The following is a 12314-nucleotide window of genomic DNA, read 5'->3' as shown; positions in this document are numbered from 1 at the left end:
AATTCTGCTGGCTAAGTGTCTGTTGACACTTCTGACAAATTCTGTTGACTAAGTGTCATATTGAGATATCTTAGACCCTGATTTCAAATCCTAGAGAAACGAAATCAGTTTTCACTTCCAGTGGAAGAGGAAAAAATTTGATTCATATCTTACCTGATGAAGTTTTAAGTAGCTAACATAGCACAGTTTTGTTGAATTGAAATTAAATTGCATTGAAATTTTCATTGAGTTGTGTGACCAGCTGGAATTTTAACATATTTTCTGTCTGTAAATTAAAGATTATAATGCTTCCTAAGAGTGTAATTCTGCCACTATCAGAGAGGATAGTAGACAAAATTTTGCCACCAAAACTTTTTGTGTGACCTATGTTGCTGCCCCCATTGTCACAAATAACTATTTTTGAGCTTTAAAACAAATTTAATTTTGTTCATATTAAGAGGGTTTACTTAAACATGGTATTAGTATTGCTTTTTAGTTTGCAACATTAGCTGCAGCTTGTATATAATTTATAAATATTTTAATCACCAAAAAAGCTTAAATCCATTCATCCAGCCTCATTTTACAATGATTTTGCTTGCAAATACTTTGTTTTAATTTCCCTCAAAAAGGCAAAAAAAAAAATATTAGTTTTAGACATAAAACTTCACTGAAGGACTTTGTGCAAATCCAACTGCACTGTCCAAATTTTTTTCAAATTTATTTTTTCCCTCTTCTTATTTCTCAGAACTTAATTGTTCAATATTTTGGGGAAATCAAAAAGTCTTAGAGTCAAACTACTTGCCTGATTATCTCAGATTTTGACCCCTACTATCACATCAGGTCATGTCATAGTTAAAATCTACTTTTTTCTCTCTGAGTAAAAGTTTTGATCCTTCAGTCTCATCTCCTTGCTCCTTTACAGTAACATCTCTGCAAATGGTTTAGAAATATGAAAAAGTTTTAACTTCCCTTATTTATGAGCAATTTGTGAGCCAATGCCTTATAAATTCATCATGGTAATATAATTTTGGAATATAGGTACTTTGAATCCACCAGTGACAATGCTGTGATCAGATGGTAGGCTGAACTTTTTTGAGGCAACTTTCAGAGAAAAACAGTTCTGGTCAAAACAAGGGAAAAAACATGAGAAGTTTTATTTTCTGCCTTGCATATTTGGTGGTCAATATTAAGAAATACATGCAAGTTAACTGTACAGTGTGAAGTGGAACCCAGATGGAAGGTGGAAGGTGAGAAGGGTCCTACTCTGTTCTTTTGTGATGCAGAGCAGCAGATGCAGCAGCTCCATGTGCTGAGATGTCTCCCTAAGAAATTCTTAAAATTAGGCAAATATTCAAAATTGGGAAAGTATTCAAAACCATGAGTCTTGTCACCAAAATTTTACTGTCTTCCCCAGGAAAGAAAATAATCTGGATGCCAGCTCAGAATCTGGGTGGTCAACTAATGGTATGAATTTTTTTAATTAATATTTTGTTTTCAGTCTGCACACTGAAATCCCATATTCATTGTCTCATTTTTTAGTCTATCCCACCTCAAATAAATGAATCTCCACTTTAATATTGAATATTTCTCTGGATAAGGAAACCAGTAGAAAAATTGTCAGGAAACAATAAGTGCCAAATGGCATTTATATATATTGATGTATTTAATTTATTTTCCAGAAATAATATTTTTTAAAATTTGTCTCAGAATAATTTTTTTTATTAACTCTTAGTCTGTGACAAATGAAACCAAATTTTGCATTGAAGCTAGGCTTGATTGGACATACATATTATATTTATGCTTAAATGATGATTATGGTCCCTACGATAAAATGTTAGTTTTCTTATAAACAGATTCAAAAAATTCTCCTAATCTAGGCTGGAAAATTGTCACTGCTCTGAGTATTAAAACCAGTGAATGACAATGAAAACATGTAAGACCAGCAGTGACAGTTCAGCTAACATAAAATAATTCATCAAAAGTAAGTCCAGTTGCTCTTTTTAAAATAAAATTTCCTAGACTTACTTGAAGCATTATATTTTTTCAGCTTTACATAATCAAGTAGCCTAATAGCTTGCTCTTTCATTCTCTAAATTCTAGATTTTAAATGCCATGAAATATTGTACTAAATCTAATTTTATTTACCAAATGGTTTTGACTATTGGAGATGCCGTCTCATTCAGGGTCTACTGAATGCCAAGGGACAAATATAAATTCAGAATTTCTAAGTCTGGAGTGTTCATAAGTTGCAAGTATTTGTGTCCCCCTATAGTCTGGAAAAGTACCTGTGCTATTATGCTTTGAAGATGTAACTTCTGGTCTTCATAACCTTATGAACAAATAGTGATGACAAAATTTTGCAGAACAGGAAAGGGCTAGATTTCCTTGGAAATTTAAAAGATTTTCACTTGATTGTCCTGAAAGTGGAAATGGAGTGAAGTATGCACTGTGTTTAAATTAAAATTTATGTTCTAAATTTTTCATTCAGTTCAATAGTATGGTTCAAATAGTATTAAAAAAGTTTATTTTATTTACAGTTATAATGTGAAAATTATTAGAATTTTAAAACAACCAAATTTCACTCTCCTTTTTTCCAAGTCTCTGCTTATCACTTTTGAATAATTAAAACTTCTTTTGCTTCCAGATAGATGCACTGATACTATGTGGATAAGGAAAGGACATTTTCAAAGGCGAATCACTGACAGTAAAGAAAAGGTTTACTGTTCCCTTTATTTGCCCCTAATATTTTCCCTTTTAGTTCCTAGCAGCAGTGTCATATTAAATGACTTCCCCCTTTAAACTGTTAAGTGGTGCTAGTTCAGTTTTAGCGGTAAGTCGCCAGCAGGCTCGGGGGACAAGTGCTATCTCCTATGGCCCTGAAAATTGATATTGAACATGGAAGGAAAAATCTCACAAGCTGATAGCAATTAGCTAAAAAGGATTTGCGACTCCATGATTCATCACACTAGGGGATCAAAGTCATTTACAGAGAGTGTTTCTACAGTCCCTGCCTGCTGCTCTAAAGATATACCTCTGTTTATCTCTCACACTGCGGTGTGACATTTCCTTTTTTAAGAGCCCATTTTCTTAGAAACGTGGCACTGGGCTGCTGCAGCACAGGCAGTCTTTGATTCTCCACTGACTGCCTAAATGACACGATGGCTCTAATGGCACAGCTTTAGCAGGGGCTTGCAAGGGGAATTGGACTTATTATTTACATAAGTGGACTAACAGGTCAGGTCTGGTACTTGCTTGTAAAAACGAGGACAAGGTCTTCTCATGGCAAGTGGTGTAAGGCACGTCTCTTGGAGCTTTGTGGAGCTTTTATGATTTTTTTCATACACCAGGAACACTGACTTTCAAAATTAAGCCTCACTTTCTATATATGTTTTTAGAACTATCTTACAACAGAATCCTACATAATTTTATCAGAGGATTAAAAGAGATCTACTCAATACCAAAGACTTTTCTAGGGATTTTTTTTTTTTCAGAGAATTATACTCTGTCCTTGCCTCTGCCAAAATTCGCTCTAACACTTTGAAAACAGTTTCATTGGTCAAAATGTAATTTTGCTTTTATAATAGTATGATATGAAAGGAAAAGGAAGAAAAAAACAACAAATAACCATTACATTTTGCCACTTCCAGGACCAAGGTTTCCCTTCTAACTCAGTAGTAGAAATTAGATTTGTTTCTCAGAGCCACAACCTGAAGTCATGGAGGTCTTATATCTTCTACAGATTTTTTTTCCACTAAGGCTGGAAACACTGAGCTCCTTAGTGGAAGGCAAAATGGCATTTATTCAGTGATAATATTGTTATAGCCTTTCTCAGAGTTATTTTGGTCAGAGTTTTACAAAGGGGTGACATTTTCAGTCGCCTGATCCTAACTGCTGGATGTCTCACTCCCCTGATAGTAAACACTAAAGACGTATGAAAAGTTCACAATGATGTGACAGTATTTACTCTTAAGTGGTATCCTCTAATTAATACCTATTACTTTGTTGTGAATCCAGCCTTAAAAACAACAAATTTCCTAAGTCTTAATGGGGGAGGGGATGATATCAGGCTTGTCTGTGAAAAAATTTGGGAGGAGACACCAAGGTTACCAGGATGTTCTGCTAGCATCTCTGAGATTTGGAGGGGCTCCAAGAGACAACAGGAGACAGCAGAGAAACAGCAGTGAAACAACTTAAAGGTGTGCTCCTTTAAAAGGTAACAACAAGTTTGCAGAGACAGCAAGCTGGTTGGTGTGGTTCACATGCCCTGGAGGACAGGATGTCACCAGGGGGACCTGGACAAGCTCAAGAAATGGGAATGTCACGGGGCTTAACAAGGCAAGGTGCTGCACCTGGGCTGAGGCAATCCCTGGTGTCAACATAGGCTGGGGGATGAACAGATTCAGATCATCCCTGCTGAGAAGGACTTGGGATGCTGGTGGATGAGAAACTGGGCATGACTCAGCCGTGGGTACTCCCAGCCCCAAAATCCAGTTGTGTCCTGAGTTGCATCAAAAGCATTTTGACCAGCAGGGCAAGGGAGGGGACTCTGCCTCTCTGCTCTGCTCTCCTGAGACCCCACCTGGAGTGTTGCATCCCGCTCTGGGATTCTCAGCACAGGGAGGGCATGGACCTTCTGGAGCAAGTCCAGAGGGATGTGGGGCACAAAAACACCTCTCCTGCGAAGACAGGCTGAGAGGGCTGGGGTTGTTCAGCCTGGGGTAAAAAAAAAAAAAAAAAAAAAAATAAAAAGAAGAAGAAGAAAAATAAATAAAAATGTGGTCTTTCAGAGCTTAAAGGTGGCTTGCAAGAAAGATGAAAACCCATTTTTGGGATGACTTATTGTGATCAGACAAGAGGTGATGATTTCAAACTGAAATACGATATATTTAGATAGGACATAGACCATGAATTCTATACAATGAGGAGGGAGAAACACTGGAAAAGACTACCCAAAGAAGTGGTAGATGCCTATCCCTGGTAACATTCAAGGCCAGGTTATAAGGGTATGAATAACCTGGTTCAGGGAAAGATCCAGGGGGAGTTGGACTAGATGACCTTTCAACCTAAACCATTCTATGGTTCTATAATAATATAACCTAGAAAATACAGCAGACCTAGAAAGTCCTTTCTTGTGTTGTTGAACCATTTTTGTTTCATTTGGTTTTCTGTAGCTGTGGGAACATTCTAAGAAAGGTGTGTGATTTATATATAAGTGTGTAAATGCATTTACTTGTCTTTCTATTAGTGCAGTGACTTAAACTAGGCCTATCCTAATATTTGCCAAAACATTTTGATATTTTGGAATTAATTCTTATTAATTCTTCACATACTTTCATGTGACATGAACAAGTATACCCCAGTCCTTCTGGTAATCTTTGTTTCATTTATTTTCTTTCCACTGACCCATACCTCCCCCACTGTCTTCTCAGAAAACAGTTGTAAGACCCAAATATCTGCAGGAACACTATATAGTGCCTACACCTGAAGGATTATGTATCTGGTGGGACAAAGACTGCAAACAGAACTTCATTTCAGACATGGAGATTTGTATTTTATTTTAGGTGTTAGTGCCAGTATCTGCTACTGTGATTATTTTTTGTGAGGCTGCCTCTGGTAGCTTCCTGCTTTGACTTTTTTTTCTAGGTAACACCTGGAAAGTGGTTTATTACAGCATTTTGTGTGTTGAAACCAATCTGCCTCAGGATCTCTTCTTTCAGGAAGGAAATGTTCCTTTGGCTTCAGTGCTGTAGCTTGCAGGTATCTTACACACTATTACATGAAAACCTCAAAGCTTTTGGCACGTACCTTGGAACCCAGTGGATTTGGAAGATAAACAATCAGGACACTGGTTTGTATGCTTAAGAAAGGCATGAGGAGAATAAACCCCAAACTCAGATTTCTTGTATTAGAAAGGCAGAAATGGATCCCTCATCAGCTGGGGAAACGTAGTCCCCCAAGAAGTGGCCATGTCCAGTCTCAGTCTGTTATCACATATGGCAAAACCAGCAGCATATTCCTGCAAGATGTTGATGCTGCTCCTCTTTAGAGCAGTGGCAGAGTGCTCTTGACAGTGTTCCCCCAGAGTCACCCTGCCCTGCCACTGCCAGATGGTGCTCACATCAAGTGCACAGCCAGCACTAACCTGCTCTTCCCTGACCTGTGCGAATCCCTGGAAATGAGAGGCAGAGATTTTCCTTTGGGTCCTATGCAGAGGAAAGCAAGATAATTTCACTTCTTGGTGGCTGACTCAATTGTTTCCAAGTAATTCCTGCAGCTGAAATGGTTGTGCAAAGAGAGTGAAATCTGTTACTTAAAACCTGCTCATCCTGACAAGCTAAGTTGGAGGGGGAAGCAATCCTTTTAAGGATGTTTATTGAGCATCACTCTTTTAAACCAAATGAGTATGGCTGAGAGGGTCTGGTGGACTAACAACCAACACTGGACTCACTTACTAAAAAATTCAAGGTCTGGAGGGGTTAAAATACATTTATTTCTGTGCCTCTGATGCATTGGAAAGGGCATAAATATACAAGAAGTAGTTGAGAAGATGGGGTATGGGTTGCAGTGAACTCATATTCATGAGAGAGCTAAGGATTCAGAATTCATTTTTTTAAAATTTGACAGAGTTTGAAGGATAAGAAGAGAAATCTCAAGAAAGCTCAAAATACTCAGCTAATGCATTTCTGCTAAAAAATAATTACTAGCTTCATTCTTGCAGAAAGAAGAATTGGTTGCTATGTTTTCAGGATAAATTTTGCCATGTAAAAGCAGTTTTATAAAAAGGTATTTGAAATTTATTTTATTTTGTTTAGGTTTATTTTATTTTTTATTTCTTTTATTTAACAATCTGGTGTTTATGAGATTTATCATTGTACTGGGACCTGGTAGACTTTACCATGTTTTAGCTAAATTCATGAAAATATTTACTACTACAATAAGCTAATAAAAAATTGAAATAGTTTATTCTGATTGATTAACAGTCTTGAATGCACTCTAATTTAAAAAATCCAAACCCCAAAACCAGACCAGAAAGTATTATTTGTCAGTACTACAGCCTGGCAGAAAATAGATCAATTGTCTTGAGCATGTGAACTCCTAGAAAGACAGAATATTTATTTTTAATCTATCTATATTAGGCAGAAACATTAAAACAGGTGTTTGTGAAACATCATGTAACTCCCAAGCTACACCTATTTACGTCATCTAAAAACCTGGCCTAGTAGTTTTGTGTATGAATGACTATATGAATTCCTGAATGATGTGACCTATATAAACAGTTCCTGTCCTGTCCAAAATGATTTCTATTCAGTCTCAAAATAAATTGCATTTCTGCATGTAACCAAAGTTCATGATATGTTTATAAACCTGTCGTCTTTTGGCTCCAATCTTTTCAAATGAACATTTAAGAGACCAAAGATTTTCTCAAATAAATATTCAGGAAAGCAAATAATAAAGAGACCAAATGCAGTTAATGTGTTTGTCATTACTTACCCACATATGCCTGAAGCATCGTTTTTTGCTTAGACTGCACATATGCAAAATGAAAATATATATATTACCCACTCCTTATTTCTGGGCTTTTTGCATGTCAGAAATGATTTAACTCTGAGACCAATTTATAAATGTGTTTGTAAATTATTTCTAGTTGCTTCCTCAATTAAAATTAATTTTTATCTGTAAAATGCATTCCTCCAATTATCTGCTTTTTTTTTTTTTCTCTCCCTCCAGCATAAGGAGGTCCTATTTCCTTTAACATTTTGTCATTATTTCCCATCCTTGTACTACCATTTTTCCTTCTCCTGCTCGTGGCAATGGTGACAAAATGGTGGCACTATGACTGCTTATGGGACTGCTACACAAATCAGGAAATAGCCAGCTTTGTCACCTAAGGAAATGTAACATCCAATTGCACTCAATCTGTTTTCCTTTCATGCAAGCACTTGCATGAATCTACTGAGGTAACGGGAATCCTATGAAATTGTTTTTCATCCTTGCCTTCATGTTTCATCTCAAAGTATGGCAATGGTTGTAATAAATATGTCCTTTTCTGCATTAGATTTGTTTCTCCAAGACTGTACTTTGATACAATGTCAATGAAAGAAAATTGATTAAATTAGCGATGCCAAAATCTACACACCCACTGAGAAAGTTTTTACATGAAAATTGTATTTTATACCACCTTTTGCTGATTTCGAGAAGGATTTTCATAGTATTTTTATTCAGCAATTTTTAAAGAGTAAAAATCAAGCCAAAAATTTATCTGTTCAAATAGAAGTGAAAGAAATCTCTGGACTATTTTTGGGAGAAAACTGGGTTCTGTGATTATTGTGTGGCAGATGTCATTTGTTTGTATAAAAAGCTTTCCTGTCTTTCCTGATAGTTGATGTTCCTGTGTCCAGGTACAGTATATTATTTGACCACATTTTTAAACACACAGTCAGTATAAGTCACTTCAGAGCATGTTATTAGAGCTATTTCTTGCCTCTGGCTGATGTCCCAGAAGAAGATGATAAATCATCCACTTATGCTACAGAAGGGGAAAAAAAAAATCAATGTTTAAAACTTCCATGGTCAGCTTTACTCAGGACGACTAAACTCTACAGTGACAAAATACTGATGATGTCATCAATAAAGTAAATTAATTCTGTGAACAACTAAGAATTGTGAACTGCCTTGCAGCATGTTGTAGAATATGAAGAAAAGTTTTTGAGAACTAAAGTTGCAAACTCTAGCTATTTTTGGACTCCTAGAGCAAGGTGAGATTCATCCTTAAAAGGCAGTGTCAGAGAATACAAATAACATTTTTATAAGCAGAACAGATGTGTAGGCAGCAACAGGATCAAGTCTTGGGATTTTGACTCTTCTGCAACCCACTGGTAAAGAGAAGTGGACCCCAACCACTACAAAAGCAATAGTTAGACATAGTTACATGTGTGTGTTATTAGTCTGAATTCATAGAGGATTTCATGTACTTATTCTAGAACTGGATGTCAGCAAACAACCACTGAAAGATATTTAATTAGCCAGCTTCAAAATCACATATTCTATATTCATATTCTATATTTCTCTACAAGAAAACAGGTTCACATACTACTCATTAGAGTGACCCATTTTGCACATAGCTCCCGTGGCAACAGGCAGAGAATGATGGCCCAGACTGGTTTCTTCTAAATATCTCCTCTGCCTTAATACTGGTACCAGGAGTCTCTGCAAATGGTCCCAATCTTACCTGCTGCTGAAAGCAAGTGGAGCTTATAGATTGACATGTCTACAAAACTCCTGCAATCAGAGTTAGTCTCAGGGCTGGCTGGGAATTGTGCTAGTTCTAAAGGAATCCCAGTCCTAGCAAGAATCAGGACAGCTGCAGCCAATGAATATTACTTATTGAAGTGCACTTCATCAGCTGCAAAACTGAAGTGTCAGTAATTAATCAGGTCAGTTTCATGTCATTAATTATGCTTGCAGATTCACTGTAGAGCAAAAAAGCACAGGTTAAAAAAATTTCAAAGAGTAATAACATTATTTGGGGAGATAAAGAAAAGGCATAAACCCCAAGGTGAGATTGTTTGTTTAAAGCAAGATGAAAAATCACTATCTGACATACATCTAGGGACAACTATATCCTGCAAGGGAGAGGAACTCAGTAATATTTCCTTATCACTAGATTTTGTAATCACATTACAACTCAACCTGAGAATCCAAATAAAATATCCCTTGTAAGTTAATAATATTGAATAGAGCTATTAATCACATGCACACTTATTTCATGCAGTAACTAAAAAGCTGTTTGTTATTTACCCTACAGAAAAAGACATAAAATTTAAGCCAAAAAAGTAGCTGATCTAGTAAGTATGAAGTATGAGGAAAGTTGCTCCTCAAAGCAAATTTTAGCCTGCCAGGAGCATGTGTCTTTGATTCAGGTGAAGGGCTGAAAGTACACCAGGAAATGACAAAGGTGAAATCAAAATCTGCCCTGGGTGAAGTGAAAACACAGATGGAGGTTAGAGGAGGGAGAATATGATTCTTCCAATCTGCAGTTTAGTTTTAAATGAGAGATATTTTTTTTTTTGTTCAGAGTGTGGAGTGCATCAGCAGAAGAGGATCACTGTTACATCCTATCCTGGCATTAATCTGACGGATATTGGGAATTTGAGTAGCAGGAGGAGAGTGGGCTGCTCTGGAAAAATTCTGACAGCACATGAAATGAGGGAAGTAAAACATCTGAAATCAGGAAGCTGAGAGATGGTCTTGATAAAGCCGTGCTAAACTGCTAGTTAGCTTGTGAGCTTTTCAGGTAAGCTAGAATCACATTCTTGATGTGAAAAACATTTTGGTTCCAAATTTATTTAAAGTATTGGAAGGGAACTACTCAATTCTTTCAAGATTTAATGAACACATAGGGAAAAGAAACCTTGTTTTTAACTTAGTTGTTAGACTATCCCAGGTCAATGCAGGATTTGAGATTATATGTATATATATATATATATATATAAATTAAGAAGTGCAGTCTCTAGAATTTAATGGTTCTTGCTACCTAAATGTCAGGTTTATCCCCACAATGGCCTTCACATTTTGTTGTGAAGCATAACCTGAAACATCACCTTTCAACAGCTTCCAGAGATGTCTTTGAAAATTTTTCTTCATTTCTTCCATGCTTGTAACCCGTGAGTTTCTTATAGAGTATCTTGATGATCTTTTGAAAGTAGTAAGATTTCAGAAATGGAACTATGATGGAAAGATAAAATATGGTTTTTCAGAGACAAGCTGAATAGGAATCAAAAGCACTGAAAAAGATTATTGCAGTTAGGACTTTTACCAATATATAGGAAAATATGTGTATGTATAATAATACCAGGGGCTATCTGAGTCTCAATTCTGAATATGACAAAGACATCATGTTTGTCAAGACAAGAGAAGAAGAGTTGATGTCTGAAAGAGAGGGAAAATTCTGGTTTGGTTTCAATATTTAATAAGTTTTTAACAAATTCTTTTATGAGTTTTAAATCTGTGTTTTAATCTGTATCTCATACAGTACTTTAGATACCAAAATAGGCCTTTCTGCTCTGCAGTAACTAGGGTCAATTCTTACAAAAGTGATTCTGTCATTTTCCAAGCTCATTTTCTCTGTTTTTAATACAAATTACATGATTTTGTCAGTCACACAGTTGCTTAATGTTTATTTGAACTCCAGAGTGGATAATGTCCTGTCCCTCTGAATAATTCTGATTTGGTGTGCTCTTTTATGTGTCCTTGCGAGAGTGTTTGAACTTTGTTCTAGAAAGGTATTTTCCCAGTAGGTCCTTAAGAAACCTCATGCAAATGAACAGTATAGTCTATACTTCCCTGTTCACGTTACAGAACTCATTTCTTTCTGTGCTTGTGTACTTCCATGGACTCAGCTTCACGTGGCAAAGTTTTTTTGATCACAAGATAGTTAAGATATATATTGCCTTTGGTTTACATTAAAACTTTGTAAGTAAGTTTTCACTGTTAAATATCTGTTTTTCTTGGGGTACTCTACAATCAAGCATAGTTGTGTTGTCAACATTACCAAAACCAGTCATTGTGTTGAATCTAGTAGAGATCTGGAAGTCCTGCCCCAATACACAGAAATTTCAGGCAGAATTCCTGTGCTGGAAAAAAGATGTCTGAACTCTATTAAATTAACTGTCCCTAACCCTTTAGAGGAGGATATGAATTTTTCTCTGCTCAACCCCTAGGTATTCCAAAGAGACACTCTTTAGACTTGAGTCAAATAAAAGAGACACAAGCCTCCACAAAGAGACAAGGTACATGTGTCAGAGCTGCTCAAGTTGATAACAGCATCCAGGAAATACTGGAAGTTTCATCTGCATGCTGAGGCTAAAAATATTTCTATTTGCCTTCATCTGGCTGAGACAGTTCTAATACAATAGCAACAGGCTTGGAAGCTGCAGAGCAATGAAGACTGAGATTCCTCTTTTTTTGGGAAACTCCATCCTCTTTGTTGTCTTTTTCTCACAATGTTGAGGATTTCTGGGAGTGAGACTCTTACTCCTGGACACTTGGTTACCTGCTACTGCATGGGTTTCCTGTGATATGAGAGTGTGACTGTCCCAATAAGACCTAGGGAAAAAGTGGAAGTCAGTCATGTATGTACTGAGTATCAGACAAGCCTAGTAATAGAGGAAAAAGAGCTGTTTCTGGGATGGAAGTCCACTGTGTTCTACAGGAAGAGATTTTCCTACTCTGTTAAGTTTTCTCAGCAGTCTGGACTCTCCCCACCTGCATCAAACCTTTTTAAGGCAGCTCTCTGCAAACAAACACACCTAGCATTAATCCTGCTAAAACTGATA

This window comes from Erithacus rubecula (assembly GCF_903797595.1).
Source record: "Erithacus rubecula genome assembly, chromosome: 3".
Taxonomy (NCBI): Eukaryota; Metazoa; Chordata; class Aves; order Passeriformes; family Muscicapidae; genus Erithacus; species Erithacus rubecula.
This window is presented reverse-complemented; position numbering follows the sequence as displayed.